The sequence below is a fragment of the Podarcis raffonei genome, chromosome 12 (assembly GCF_027172205.1).
Source record: "Podarcis raffonei isolate rPodRaf1 chromosome 12, rPodRaf1.pri, whole genome shotgun sequence".
NCBI lineage: Eukaryota > Metazoa > Chordata > Lepidosauria > Squamata > Lacertidae > Podarcis > Podarcis raffonei.
Window position 1 is genome coordinate 15,637,458 of NC_070613.1, and position 16,595 is coordinate 15,654,052.

Genomic DNA, 16,595 nt, shown 5'->3' on the forward strand with positions numbered 1-16,595 from the left:
TAAGAACGGTTTCAGGTTAAGAACGGACCTCTGGAATGAATTAAGTTCATAAGCAGAGGTACCACTGTAATCATATATAGCCTTAACCTCTGTGGATTTGTCCAATCCTCTTTTAAAGCCATCCGATTCGGAGGCCATCACTACTTCCTGTAGTAATGAGTTCCATAGATTAACCATGTGCTGTATGAAGAAATATTTGCTTTTATCTTTCCGGAATCTTCCAACACTCAGTTTCATTGGATGTCTATGAGTTCTAGTGTGATGAGAGAGGAAGAAAACTTTCTCTCTCTCCACTCTCTCCATGTCATGCCTCATTTTACAAATTTCTAACATGTTACCTTTCCCTTACCCTTTCTCTAAACTAAAAAGAGAGAGTCCCAAATGCTGCAGACCTCACAGGAGACTCACTTCATTCCTTTGCTTTTAATGCCAAGGATGTTTTTTTACCAGCACTTCTATCTGCATAGACGTCAACGAGGGAATCTTAAGAAATAAATTTGTCTCTTTTGATGTTCGGCACATTAACTATGCTCCACTGCAAAGTTGCTTGGGTGTCCATTCAGGTTTGCTTAGCGCTAGGGGAGAAGGAGAAAACCTTTCTCTCACCACTTTCTACATATTCATTTTCAAAACCATATACAGTGGTACCTCTAGTTACGAAGTTAATTCGTTCTGGAGGTCTGTTCTTAACCTGAAACTGTTCTTAACTAGAGGTGTGCTTTCGCTAATGGGGCCTATTCCTGCCGCTGCACCACTGGCACACGATTTCTGTTCTCATCCTGGGGCAAAGTTCTCAACTCGAGGTAACTCTTCCAGGTTAGTGGAGTTTGTAACCTGAAGCATTTGCAACCTGAGGCATTTGTAACTCGAGGTACCACTGTATAAACAGTTAAAGGGACCCCTGACCATTAGGTCCAGTCGTGACCGACTCTGGGGTTGCGGCGCTCATCTCGCTTTATTGGCTGAGGAAGCTGGCATACAGCTTCCGGGTCATGTGGCCAGCATGACTAAACTGCTTCTGGTGAACCAGAGCAGTGCACGGAAACACCGTTTACCTTCCCGCCGGAGTGGTACCTATTTATCTACTTGCACTTTGAGGTGCTTTCGAACTGCTGAGTTGGCAGGAGCAGGGACCGAGCAATGGGAGCTCACCCCGTTGCGGGGATTCGAACTGCCGACCTTCTGATTGGCAAGTCCTAGGCTCTGTGGTTTATAGATGGGTCAGCTAAAGCAGGGGTAGGCAACCTAAGGCCCATGGGCCACAAGCGGCCCACGGGGGTCATTTAACCGGCCCACTAGCCGTCCCCAAACCGAGCCGTCTGCTCAGTGAGTCCCTGCGAGCTGTGCTAAACTGGCATAGTGCGGTGCGGGGACTCACTTCCATGGTGCTGGAAATTGCGTCTGTGCATGCTCAGATGCCGGAAATCGCATCGGCGCAGACTCCGGAAATCGTGTCTGTGCAGGCTCAGGTGCCGGAAATCACGGCTGCACACACGAAATCTGGCTCACAAAGGGATCTCCGCTGGACTGAACCGGCCCAGGCGAGGTAAACCTTGCTGACCCCTGAACTATAGTATACTTTAGAGCATGATTGTGTCTTTTAAATAGTGGGTTTATTGTTGACTATCTGACTGCTTTCATATCCCGCCCTCCATCATTCATAACCCTCAATGCAAAATTTTAGCAGTTCATAAAAATTAATTTCTGTTCATCTTTTAGTTGGTGCCACTTTCCTCTTGTTCCCATCTCTACATCCTGTGGATGCATTAATCTATTTCCCACCCAGTTTTTGTCACATTGCTGCTTAAGCCTCCTCACCCCCATTTTTGGCCTCCAGTGAGCAGTCTTTGTCTGCCATAGGTGCTCTGTACAGGGGGGCCATCTCGCCCTTGGGATTATGGGTGCTTGCCGCCGAATATGGGTGTGTGACATCATACGCACATGCCTACACGTACTGTGTGTGCGATGTCACACAGCCAGTGGGTCACCTTTTCCCTCTGCCTCTGTGCCTGAGCCCCACTCATAGGAAAAGGATACCTCGCTGGCTGGCTACAGAGGACAGAGTTGAACTGCTTCTCTCCCTGCCAGCTTTCTTCATTGACTTTGTGGGTGGTCAGCACCCACAATTACATTATTGTGGGTGCCCCAGCCCCCCCAGCCCCCCCAAGAGTTGGCTCCTATGGCTCTGTATGCTGCCATGTGCACATCTCCCTGGGTGGTGCTGAGTCAGATAGTATCGAAGGACAGGGGACGGACTCACAATGTAACTTTGTTGTTGGCAAAATGGCAAGGAGTCATGAATAGTGCAGCAGCTTGGAATCAAATGGAAACAAAAGCTTCATTCTGGATGGGGGGTGGAGGGGTTGCCCAAATTAACAGAAAGTTTCTTGCATCAAATGAATGCAGAGGCCTATTTGACCACAGCATTATCAGTCTGTAATTTATGGTTTGCTGAATACTTAAATTACCTGGCACCCAGCTATGTCCAGAACAGAGCTGTGTCACTGAAGGCACAATTAATGGGCTGCTTTAATTTAAGATAAGGCGTGATGCAGGGGGAAGGGGGAAGGAAATAAATGAGCTGTGTCGCCAAAGCCCTGATATTCTTCAAACCTAAAACAGCTTTGCTCTGTTGTTGGGAAAGGTCTTTGCTCTGTGCTTAGCAGGTCTCAAGTTCAGTCTCCACAATCTCCAAAATGCCTCTGCCGAAAACCCCAGAGGGCTGCAGACGATCAGAATAGGCAGTGCTGAGGAGAAGGACCAATGGTCTGAATAGGGAGGAAGCTGTTAGAATTCCTGCTCCATGATTGCAGTCATGGGATTGTTGTCTATCACATGACGGTGTATGTTTTGACTCCACAGAGTGGGAAGTGACGGCGACAGGATGTTTGTGTTACTGTGTTCCGTGAAGTGGGCCTATTGTTCTTTGTTCTTTTTCTCTTTGTTGTCTGAAGCTAGAGAGAGAGGGAGCCATGTTGCAGTGCTCCGTGTGTGTTTATATGTAAATAAAGCAGATTAGCCAAAATGCTGAGTTGCTGAGGTCTGTCACGCATGATGCGCAAACTCTGCGGATGCCTAAGTGTGCTGATGTCTGTTGGCATTGGTTGCTGTGATGTTTTGGCTGAAGAAAGCTTTTGAAGCTCCCGAATGAACGACCAGCAGGGAGAGAAGATTCCAGTTGGGCATGTGTCTCTGCCAGGGTCCTACTCGAGTGTAGGCTGAGCTCCTCACAGAAGCAGCACCACGTTTTTAGATGGTAAATAAGAAGACTTTATTTTTTAGGGTTCTCTTTGGTTTGGTGAAGGGTTCACAATTAATTAATATTAATTACAATTAATAATATTACAATTAATTAATATTACAATTAATTAATATTATTAATCACAATTAATAATATTAATGGACAAACACCATCCTAAGTCTCTTGGCACATCACAGAGTGGATTGCAGGATAGATTGCATTCTACTCCCCCACCAAATCATTTGAATATTCACAAACGGGTGGTGGGCAACACTTTCCAGTTTCTTAATCTCAAGGTCATGGGTTCGAGCCCCATTTGGGGCATTGCAAGGGGCTGGACTAGATGACCCTTGGAACCCTTTCCAACTCTACATTTCTCAGATTCTAAGAAGATTTTTCCTATGTAATGGGGGAGCTCAGCTGTATCTGTAGAAGTCATAATCCTAAGCTTATACCCACACACCCTGTATCAGTTCACAATGCTCATGCGACATTTAGAAATGCTATAGAAATCGAATGAGGCCCTCTTTCAGCCTTGCAGAGCTTTAGTCTGTTACTTCATGTTATATTTCAGCGTTTGGAAGTTTTAACATTGTTAAAGTTATTGGCAGTAGGCTAGTCAAGCTGAAAAAATACATTCCTCGACTTGTTATCCCTTCTAGGGTTCTAAAGTATATTTTATTGCCACTAAGAATAAGGATGTTATCTACACCACTGAAACACTCCCTTGTTGGCCTGAACAACAGCAACACTAATTGTTTGACAGCACTGCAATATATCTTTCCGAAAGGGAGAAGTCAGATCCGACTTTCCAGGCACTGCAAGTTGCTGTAAAGGACTGTCCTCTCCCTCTCTCCCTCCTTCCCTCCCCACCTTTCTCTCCCCCCCCCCCACAAATGCAATATGCATTGAAAGAGTATTAAATGTTCTGGGTCTTTACTGTGGCTCACGATGTGCAATACTTCACTGATGAATTATCAAATTGCATTCCTTAACATATGAAGCAGCCTTGAGTTGAGTCAGATCATTGGTCCTTGCAGTGGCTGTCTGCAGACCTTTTGACCAGAGATGCTGAGAATTAAACCTGGAAGCTTGCAAGTGAGTTTAGGCCTCTTCCAGGAATTAAACCAGGAAACCTGCAATGAGTTTAGGCCTCTTCCTTAACCCCTTAAGTATTTTAGAGGCCACTACATCTAAAAATCTTTTATGTATACATAAGGCAGCCGTTTTACTTTCAGATGGATGAGGTATCCTCTCTCTCTCTCTCTCTCTCTATATATATATATATATATGTCCTGTCTGTGTGCTCCCTCATGCATTCTCTGTCACAGGAGGGAGCAGAGTGGCAACACACGATTCTTTGCTCCGACCCCAACAAGGTCCTAGTGCACTGTCTCCATATGTGGGGCCAGAGAAGACTGCTATACATATGGGTACTGTCCATTCAAACATGGCCTATGTCCTACATGTTAAGGCCCAAACCACAGGGTTGTTTAATCACATATAATCTAGGAACTGCTCACACGAGGTTGGCCTTAAGTACAGTGAAGTGTGGGTGAGTTCCCACGAGGAAAGACACAGTGATAACAGCAAGAACCTTCATCAAACTAACAGAACTGGACAACAGGAGCAAAGCAACTGCTTATATACATTTCTGAAGGCCTGGGCCATTCCCACTCCCAACGTGATTGGCTGTCTAAAGCTGTAATCATAACTCAGAGCTTCAGGGCCAACGGCAGAGGCCCAAATCCTGAAATGTTCTGTGATTGGATATCATGCATCAAATCAGAACACAGGGGCTCAGAATCCTTAGTCCAGACTCAAGCTCAGGCAAACACAGACCACTCGATACATAACATACAGAGCATGTCAGACAGAGAGCTGGTTCCATAGGGCTGGGTAGGGTCTCCAAAATATTGCTCAGCATTCAAGTTATTTTGTGTCAATTCTATGCCGATGAATGCTCCACCCTCTACAGGGAAGCATTCACCCCAAAGTATGCTTCTCACCCGCTCCAAACTTAGGCATCCATGGATTCTCACAGAGGAGATCTTTACATGAGCGATAGGTACTTTTTTGATTAACAGGGGAATGAGCATTTCAGGCTGTTTATCATCTTTCTTCCTCCAGTGTGACATCTCTGCTGATTACACACATTATGGTTAATTTGCAGCTGATAATCAGCCCTCGTTTCTTAATAAACTTCTCATTAAGTGACTGGAGCTGTCACTTTGCCTCCATGTTGCTGCTCCTAAGGATAATCTGTGACCATTATGCAAAAGAAGGGACTGCTGGACGTCACACGTGTCATTTGCAATCATGTACAAAAGCTTCAGAAGGGGCTTGTTAAATAAATGCCCTTCACAATTCATTAGGGCAAAATGGAAAAGTATAATTAATCACCATATTGCCACTTGGTTACTGTATTTTGCTTTCATCTTCAAGGTAGGGGTGTGTATATGGATGTCACATTTCCCTATTTGACAACCCAAATGTGGGATGGATTCACACATGCATGGTCCGCACTTAATGGTTACAGCAGGAGATTTCCGTGTATGTGTGCAAATGACGCTTCAGAGTCTCCCTGACTGACGTAATCTCAAACACGATGCTTGCCAATGGTCTCCACTTCCAAAGTTTGACCAAAAGTGATGGCACGATGGAATATCTGTATGTGCGAACCAAGCCATGGCAATATAGCAAGAGTTGTTGTGGAACAGTGGAGAGAGCGTTGCATTTGGCCACAAGAGATCTTGATCCCCAGGGTATCTGTCAACCATGCACCAAAAATTGCAAGGGGAATGGAAATATTTCAAGGGGACATGGCACAGGGTGTATCAGGGGGCATGATAATGGAACAGAATATGCCCTATTTATTCTTACATTTACAAATGTGTAAACATTGGAATACCCCAATACTTTGGCCACCTCATGAGAAGAGAAGACTCCCTGGAAAAGACCCTGATGTTGGGAAAGAGTGAGGGCACAAGGAGAAGGGGACAGCAGAGGACGAGATGGTTGGACAGTGTTCTCGAAGCCATTAAAATGAGTTTGACCTAGCTGCGGGATGCAGTGGAAGACAGGAGTGCCTGGCGTGCTCTGGTCCATAGTGTCACAAAGAGTCAGACATGACTAAATGACTAAACAACAACAACAACAACAACAACAAACAACATTGGAAAGTGCTGAGGCATTAACAGTTCAAAATGGAGAAACTGGCTTTTTCTCAGGATACACAGGGCTGAATCCAATGCTGTGGTTCTGCTGGCAACACATAGGTAAAGATAGAGGACCCCTGGACAGTTAAGTCCAGTCAAAGGCGACTATGGGGTTGCAGCGCTCATTTCGCTTTCAGGCCAAGGGAGATGGCGTTTGTCCAGAGACAGCTTTCTGGGTCATGTGGACAGCATGACTAAACCGCTTCTGGTGCAACAGAACACCATGATGGAAACAAGAGCACACAGAAATGCCGTTTGCCTTTCTGCCGCAGCAGTACCTCTTTATATACTTGCACTGGTGTGCTTTCGAACTGCTAGGTTGGCAGGAGCTGGGACAGAGCAACAGGAGCTCACCCCGTTGCGGGGATTCAAACCGCCGACTTTCTGATCGGCAAGCCCAAGAGGCTCAGCGCCACCCATGCTGTGCACATAGTTCCATGTGTTCAACAGATCTCTCTCTCCTGTTCTCTACAGCCCACTCCACACTCTTATAATCAGCTCTGGAGGGCTGAGGGACCTCAGGGAAAGAAGGCTCAGAGCCAGGGGATCGGTAGCCCTGGATGTTTTAGTAGAGATTTCAATTCTAATTCCTTTGTGATGCTGAAACAAGCCTTCAAAGAGGCTCATCACCTGGGATGCCACTGTTACATTAGGTGACAGACAGCAGGGCAGCCCCACCCGCCTGTCCACTTTTGGGCTGGGCAGATATAGATCTGGTCTGTTATGGGTGGGGATGTTCTCCACTCCCTTCCAGTTATTTCATTACAAAGTATCAATAGATTTCCAGGTTGATGGGGGAGGAGAGAGAGAGAGAGAGAGAGAGAGAGAGAGAGAGAGAGAGGTGCAAATCACAACTCTGCAATTATTCTGCTGCCAAAGCGCAGCGGATGTATTTGCAACCATTGTGAGATGTTTGGTATCTTCAAATCCTACTTATCCTGGGGCTTACATAGACCTCAATTTCCTAATTATCTCTGGAAGTTCATTTCAAGTATGCTCGCTTAAATTAAACTTAGCATCTCAGCATCTAACCTAACTGCCTTCTCCCTTTTAAAGTTTGGCTACTGCTTCCTCAGAGATAAAGATTCACAGTGTCTAAGCAGCCTCCTCCCTTTCCATTGCTCTCTGATGTTTTCTTCAGCAAGCTTTTTTTAAAGAAGAAGAAGAAGAAGAAGAAGAAGAAGAAGAAGAAGAAGAAGAAGAAGAAGAAGAAGAGGGAAGGGATGCAATCAGGGCTTGAAATGAATGACAGTAGTTACTTTATCTGGAAACCTTGGAGGATACGGGAGGATGTGTGTTTTTATGTTTGTGTGTTCCAGTTGTGAGGTTATGAGCCACTTTTGCAACCAGGGCTGCTTTCACACCATACATTTAAAGCACACCATTTCCCCCCAGGGAAGTGTAGTTTGTTAAGGGTGCTTGTATGAACAGACTTTTTTTAAAAAAAAACCTCCTGTGGATTTCACCACTTTCCACCCAGAAGCCAGGACATTTTCTTTGAGGCCAGATTAAATAGCACTTTTTAGATTATGGGAATGATTTAGTTTGACTTAAAAGGTAAAGGGACCCCTGACCATTAGGTCCAGTCATGACAGACTCTGGGGTTGCGGCACTCATCTCGCTTTATTGGCCGAGGGAGCCGGCGTTTGTCCGCAGACAGCTTCCGGGTCATGTGGCCAGCATGACTAAGCCGCTTCTGGTGAACCAGAGCAACACATGGAAACGCCGTTTACCTTCCCGCCGGAGCGGTACCTATTTATCTACTTGCACTTTGACGTGCTTTCGAACTACTAGGTTGCCAGAAGCTGGGACCGAACAACGGGAGCTCACCCCATTGCGGGGATTCGAACTGCCGACCTTCTGATCAGCAAGCCCTAGGCTCTGTGGTTTAACCCACAGCACCACCCGCGTCCCCTTACTAGCCATCATGGCTAGTAATCATATAGGCTCTGTGGTTTAACCCACAGCGCAACCTGTGTCCCTTAGTTTGACTTAGGGTTCCCTTATTTCAAATACTGGAGATCCAGACAGAAAAGTTGTTGAGCCGACATTGCCATACATCTGAACATCTAGCTGATTTCCACACAGACACTGCTTGCGACTGCAGTATGCCCGGAAAATTTGGCAACTGACTAAAAGGGTGTGGTCCAAGAATTGTATGGTTACTTGAAACTGATATGTGAAGCTCAGCATCCCACGACATTAGGTGTTTGTTTGTTTGTTTGTTGGCCAAAAATCTAAAGAAAAAGAGTAATTCTTGAGCAATTTTTTTATGAAATTCACCAAAATCTACACTTCAGACATGGGTTGCCAAACGTCCAGATTTTCCCAGACATTTCAGTGATTTCTGCCCAGACACTGGCAACCCTACAAACCATAGGATTGGCTGTTGGCCATCCTAGCACCTGGCAGAATTCTCTTTTGTGTGAAAGGGCAAAAGGAGTTCTTTTGCGGTCCAGACTTTTACATCTGATGTTCCTTATGGCTCCCTAGCCAAGAGTCCCTGAACCTTAGAGGAATCCTTCTCCCTGCCCTCCTCTCAGGTTGCTGATTCTCACTCAATTGCTTATTTTGCCCCTTTATTTCAGGTACCCCACCTGTGACTGCTCTGCTCCATAGGCTCTCAAATTCTGAGACCTCTTCCCATTCAGCTAGACAAATCCTTTTTCCATGGGGCCCTGTGTGAGGGGTTAATCTATCCCTCTTTCAAAGAGATTGCCCTGGAAACACGGGCTGTTCCTAGCTTTGTTTCCCGAGCAATTGCAATGTGTATGGATATTCAGTAATTTGACACATGCTTAACCAATCAATATTGGAGGCATCACCAGTAGGGGCACAATTCAGTATCAATTAAGACTGCAATTTGTTCACATTTAGTAGGGATTAAGGCCCACTGATTCCCGCGGGTCTTAGTTCTGTGAGAACATGCCTAGGGTGAGATGGTCAGTAGACATTTAATTGAAAGGAAAATCTCACAACTGAGAAACCTCAGGCCCGGAGGCCAAACCAGTCCTCTAGAACCTTCTATCTGGTTCTTGGGATTCTCCCCAGGCTGTGCTTTTCACTGGCCCTGCTCTGCCCCTCCTCTTTACTTGCTTTTGCCTGACTGGAATGTGTCTTTGAATTCTGATAATGTGTCTTTCCTTGCCAGGATAGAATGATCCTCTTTCTGTGAGTGGGTGTTTGTGTATAGAAACCTCTGTCTTAAGTGTGGCTGGAATGTAGACCTACACATCAATCGCTCCACCCACTTTTGCATCTGGCCCTGCCCACCCTGGCATGTGGCCCCTGGAAGGTTGCCCACATGAGAATGCTGCCTCCAGGCTTAAAAAGCCTCCACACCCCACCTTATAAGGAGGGCTGGCTTCAGGTTTAAGGGAACCACTATTCTATCTCAGTAGACACCAGTGGCAAAGTTGCTGCAATGAATGCTGGACAACTTGGAGCCACCGTACAAATTCCTTGCAATGCTCAGAACAGACACTGTGTCAAGTTAAAATGGAGGCTCCAGATTACCTGGCATAAAGCAGGCACCAGTAGAGAGTGGGTCTTGGTGATGGGACACTGGAACCTCAGACATTGTGTGCTAATTCTGGATCTTCTGTTTGGGGAATATGGGGAGGACCCTCCCTCGGTTTCAGAGCACTGGTTATTCCTCATAAGCACCTACATTTCTGGTTATTATGAGATATAAAGAGTGATTTTAAAATTTCCTCTCTTTTTTAGAGTGTAATCCAACAGAAGGCTTCGGAGCCATGGTTAGAATCATCCTTCCCTGGCCCCCCCAAAATAGAATTGTGCCCCTAGTAGCATGTTCAGGTTTATATTTTCATTTTTTTCAGAGTAGAGGAGGAGGAGTATCTTGCAGGGCAGCAGGTGAGCTGGAGAATAATTAGAATTCTGAGTTCATCTGGCTTAGACACTGAACCAAAGCAGGCCAGTAGTTCCAAACTGTAGACTCTGAACTGGCAGACTGATCCTTCCAGTATGTATGTTGATATGTCAGAGCACCTTCCTATATATGCAAAGGGATGCATGGTTATTGAACATAAAAGGGCATCCTTTATATTCGTAAGAACTTAAGAACAGCCTGCTATGTCAGGCCCAGTGGCATATCTCCTCCTGCATCCTGTTCAGATACCTGTTGGCCAGTCAGATACCTCTTGGAACCCTGCAAGCTGGACTTGAGCACAACCACCCTCTGACCACCTGTGGTTCTCTAAAATAATTATACATTCTTTATCAATCTTCTAAGAAAAATACAAAACCTTGTGTAAAGCCACAGAGACTTATGAACTACCCAACCTAAGATGAACTTATTATGTCTGGTTTCAATGGATTTTTCAAATGCTTAGTCTTTTGTTTTCTTTTTCTTTTTAGGTAAGTTCATGAAGATACCAACAAAGGGTAAGTTTGGTGTTGTTCACAATACTGAGATATACTAGTGAAGTTGTAAATGGATGTTAATGAAGTTGTAGACAGGGTGTCGGTGTTTTGCACCTATTTTGCCGTGGCAGTCCAAGTAAGGCCGCTGTTTGCCTCCGATGGGGCCCTTTTACTGCGGCTTGCAGGTAGCACACTCCCAAGGTAGTTTTCCAGGCTTCTTCAGTGGTCTAATCTCAAAGCCTTGACACGTATATTGATATTCAATTTCATAAAGAATACTATTTCATGGCTTAAGCTTAAGAGACTGATTGGCTTAGCCTCTGGCAGTGGAGGTAGCAGATAGCCACGCCTTCCGATATTTCACCAGTTCCTAGAGCAATCCAAGTACAAGGTCATCATCAAGGACCAATGATTCAATATTCTGGAATTGAGCAGAACCATTAATCTTGCCCTCAGCAGTTATGGTGAAGGTGGATCCTAGCCTGTGTTGCCAGATGAAGCTCCATGTGTGTATCAGAGCACATTTGAGGTTCTGGATATATTGGGACTATAGTTGAAATTCATGTTGACTTCCATGTCTCAGTCGGTTCTTAATATCATTCCAAATAGCCAGTACTAAACCACACAAAGGCATATTACTTCTTGTTATCAAACAAATTGAAACATTGAATTGAGTAGGAGGACACCCGCCTGGTTTTATAATTTCTTGGATTGTTAGTAATAGAAGAAGCAAATCGTTTTTCAGGAACCAATTGTTTTCCATTAAGGAACAATGGCAAAGATTCAATTGTCTCGAATCATTGTACAAAGATATTTTGACTGGATTAATTTTTTTAATGTTTCTTCTTTTTTTATTCATCCCGTGACATCATCAACTAGCTGTTGCATTTCACTTTTATTGATTTGAAACAGAACTGGAATTTTGATATCATTTATTCTGCATATTGTGTAATTATTCAGTTGCTTCATTTTCATTTGTGCTTTCCTATTTGTTTTAAATGTTATTACTTGCTTCGCTGGTTTTTCAGTTTAGTGAACACCCTGATAAATATTTCTGTCAATTGCAGATGTGATTTTTTGCATAAGTAACCAAAATCCTACCAGTGAAGTTTAATACAATATTAGACGCCAGAGAAGCATGTAGAGACAATTAGAAACTCTCTGTACACATCTGATTAACAGCTTCTTCTTCTTTTTTTAAGGATGTCACGAAGGGCAGATTTACATTCAGAGCTTTTCAGTTTTTCATTTTCCTTGGAAATGTCATTATGTTCATTGTGGCCCTGATGCTTTCCTCCTCCTCTTCCAATGATCCATGTCCATACACTCAAAATTGCTTAGAACTCACCCATTCCCAATCCAATGGGGAGGTCAAGATTTGGTCCAGCTCTTGACCTCTCCATTAGATTGGGACTGGGTGAATGGAGGCTGCTCCATTAGGACCAACATCAATCTGCCCTCAGCCAACCCCCTTCCTATCTGTCTGGTTACTTCCAGCCAGTCCAGGGGGGTGGCACTGCCTGACAGCTTCCACCTCCTAAGTCTCAGTGTTGTCCTTGTAGTAGACTACCATTTAACCCAACAACAGATGACTGGGGCGACCACTTTGGCAATTCTGGTTTTGGGGGCAACAGGTGCACTTTTAGGGAACCCTTGAAACCTCCCGGAGCGTCAATAAACCCCTGATGAACTTCCACCCGTAAAAACTGCTATATTCTTCATTTAAATTCAGCTCAAAATGTTGCCACCTAATTAGCAGCCACCTTCCAAATGATTAGAATTACGGTGTGATAAATCTGACCTTCTGCCTGGCTTTCTCCGAAAGGAAATAAACTCAGTGGGGAAGACAAACTTGCGTCGCGCACCTCCTCCGTCACATTTCTCCCCACCTCCCCTCCTTCCACCAACACCACAATTTCCTGTTGCATATTTTAATGCAATCAGCCGAGTTCACATCTGCACAGCAATCAAATTATAAAGTCAACATAATCCAATGAAATGCTGAAGAGCCAAATAATCACATTCAGGTTAATATTAATTGCTGTGGTTGTTTTTTTCCTTCCTGCACCTGGATTTACAAAATGAGAAAGCGTTTGTGTGAGAGAAAGGGGGTTGGAATCAAACAACAGTTTACCCAATTAAGTGGTGTGTTAATGCCCCCCTCTTTACAAAAGTTCATGCTCCTCCTGTTCACCCTTATCCCCACAATTAGCTTCCATATTTTTATTTCAGCATCAAAAAGCAGAAGAGCTCAATAAAGAATTATCTGAAAACGGGTGTCTCCATTTGCCTGCCTCAAAAATTGACTATTTTTGCAGCATTTTAAAAAGGTGCATGGACTTTTATCTCACTCTCCCTCAGCACAGTGCACTGCTGTGGGGTAGCACTCTAGATTGTCCTTTTTCAAATGCACATGTGAGCCATGCAAACCCCTGCATTCTTTCTCGGAAGTAATGAACTGTTAGAGGTTAGGGAAGTAACGTGGAAATGCACTCAAAAATGGGGGGTGAACAAAGGGTTAACAGGGATATGCAGCACATAAGCAAATCTGGATGAGTGAACATTGTCTTAAAGCCTCTGCAGAAACAAATCAGAATGAATGCTCCATAAATACATGATTGTCTAACTTCCACATAAGTTTTGTGCAAGCAAACATAGGTGTGCCAGGCATTTTTCATTATGGTGCTCACCCATTTATTGAATAGATACGCAATAGATATTCAACCTAAAGATATTGATACTTAACTAAACACAGTTTCTGAAATTAAGAACTAAACTCTACTTTGAAAAAATGCAAACTTAAAAAATGAGACACAAAATACCATCATCCTTATCATTATTATTTTGCTGAAGAATGCCAAAACTGATGCCACAAAAGCCTCATAAACCAGAGGCACAGGTATTCATTCCCTTGAGGCATGGACATTTGACAGTGTTCACAAAACGGGGTGGGGGGCAGAATTGTGCTACACTAAGAAAATTCATAGAGTGCAAGAATAATTTATGAAAATAGATGCTTTAAAAAAACACCCTTTTCTTCTTTCTTTCTTTCTTTCTTTCTTTCTTTCTTTCTTTCTTTCTTTCTTTCTTTCCTCTCTCTGGTTCAATATTTTAGGACAGTTTTACCAGGCCACTTTGAAATTTTCCAGCCTTGACACATCACTGCAATGATGCATCACACCCCATTATGCTGTGACAGAAGCTCAGTTTGCGATCATCCTTCTGACTGGCTTTCGAGCTGCTCTGCTATTGGTTAGACGGGCTGGTTTCCATTATGTTCCTGGGAGGAGGAGAGGGAGGATGCATCAATATGGGGAGAGCACGAAGGATGGACACTTCCCTGGGTTCTTACTTGCCCTTGACAAGTCTCGCAATATATGAATGCAGCACGGGAGATTTGATGCACTTCAACCTCTGCAATTACTTCTCCGGCCACAAGGACAGCAAGATTTGTTGCTAGCAAGGAAAGGGCCGTATTTTGTCATCCTGTTTGGTTCTAGCTCCCAGCCTTCTGCAGCCTAATAAGTCAGCCATCGGCATGGCCTGCGTTTCATCAAGGTCGAGTTGTGCTTTTATGGATTTGGATTTTGATGCATTAACCTGTCTTACACTGAGTTGGCTGGCCCAGGACTACCAACTCTGAATGGCAACAGCTTTCCCAAGTTCTCAGACACCTCAGATGCCTTTGTCTTTTTTTTTTATAATATTTTTATTGAACAATTTTTTATATAACAGAAACAAAACATACATGAACAAACATTCAACAATAATAAAACATAAAACAAGTACCATTTCATAACCCAATTTCTAAACCTTACTTCCTCGACCTCCTCTTACTTCCCGTTTCTGTATTCCAAATTCTTACAGTTATTCAGCGAAATCTTGCCTTATTTTATTATAAATTTATGCTAATCACCCTTATTCTCTTTGTCATAACCATTACTGATAGTAACCATTTGTTTTAATCCAACATCATTCTAACTGTCTCCAATTTTATAATATTTCTTTAAATAGTCCTTGAACTTTTTCCATTCTTCTTCCGCCGCTTCTCTTCCCTGGTCTCGGATTCTGCTCGTCATCTCTGCCAAGCTCATATAGTCCATCACCTTCATCTGCCATTCTTCCAGTGTGGGTAGATCCTGTGTCTTCCAGTACTTTGCAATAAGTATTCTAGCTGCTGTTGTAGCATACATAAAAAAAGTTGTATCTGTCTTTAACACCCCCTGGCCGACAATACCCAAGAGAAAGGCCTCTGGTTTCTTGGGGAAAGTATATTTAAATACCTTTTTCAGTTCGTTATAAATCATTTCCCAGAATGCCTTAATCTTCGGGCACGTCCACCAGAGGTGAAAGAATGTACCTTCCTTTTCTTTACATTTCCAACATTTATTATCAGGCAAGTGATAGATCTTTGCAAGCTTGACTGGGGTTATGTACCACCTATAAATCATTTTCATTATATTTTCTCTTAAGGCGTTACACGCCGTAAACTTCAACCCGGTGGTCCACAACTTTTCCCAATCAGCAAACATGATGTTATGACCAATGTCCTGAGCCCATTTAATCATACTTGATTTTACCATTTCATCTTGTGTATTCCATTTCAGCAGCAGATCATACATTTTTGACAAATTCTTAGTACTGGATTCTAACAGTTCAGTCTCTAATTTTGATTTTTCCACCTGGAAGCCTATTTTTCTGTCTAGTTTAAACACTTCATTTATTTGGTGATAATGTAACCAATCTCTCACCTTCCCTTTTAATTTTTCAAAACTCTGCAAAAAATATGGAACGCTTCACGAATTTGCGTGTCATCCTTGCGCAGGGGCCATGCTAATCTTCTCTGTATCGTTCCAATTTTAGTATATGTGCTGCCGAAGCGAGCACCAGATGCCTTTGTCAGCATCCTAGCATTCCTTTTACCTGGAGATGCCTGGAACTGAACCGTGGATTTTGCAATGCTGACCATATGTCAGGGACCGTGCTGAGAAGGGCTGCACTGAGGAAGAATGGTGGGAGCCACCCCCTCCCCCTGATCCTGATCCTGAATCTTCCCAGGAGCAGGAGGGCAGTATAGATTTGAAACAGTGGTTTGCAGAGGGGCATAGTCCAGATGGCAGAAGCTGGGAAATACTGGACGGGGAGCAGCTAGGAGAAGAAACACTGGGAGAGAGACGGTTAACAGATTCATAGTCTTTTGACAGCATTCCTCCAGCGCCCTCCCCAAGGTCAAGAGGAGCTCAGAAAGTCTCAGAACAGAAAGCACAGAGGGTACCAGCGCAGATTACAAGATGTAGGAGTGACGTAGATTAATAGGGATGGAGGGTGAAGAGACACACCTATTCTCCAGGCTAAACATGCCCAGCTCCCTTAGCCGTTCCTCATAAGGCATCGTTTCCAGGCCTTTGACCATTTTGGTTGCCCTCCTCTGGACACGTTCCAGTTTGTCAGTGTCCTTCTTGAACTGTGGTGCCCAGAACTGGACACAGTACTCCAGGTGAGGTCTGACCAGAGCAGAATACAGTGGCACTATTACTTCCCTTGATCTAGATGCTATACTCCTATTGATGCAGCCCAGAATTGCATTGGCTTTTTAAGCTGCCGCATCACACTGTTGGCTCATGTCAAGTTTGTGGTCAACCAAGACTCCTAGATCCTTTTCACATGTACTGCTCTCTTCTTAGTTACTGCCATGGAGGAGGAAGATGATTCCCCAAAGCCTGACACCATGTGACTGAATGACGGCTCCC

At 44.1% G+C, this 16,595-nt stretch overlaps 1 non-coding gene across 1 annotated transcript; it reads right to left on the minus strand.

Annotated features, from left to right (window-relative positions):
- Positions 1-15,625: 15,625 nt before the first annotated feature.
- Positions 15,626-15,732, minus strand: LOC128398577 (U6 spliceosomal RNA). Its single transcript, XR_008327164.1, has one exon. It is a non-coding gene; the product is annotated as a U6 spliceosomal RNA (small nuclear RNA).
- Positions 15,733-16,595: the final 863 nt, after the last annotated feature.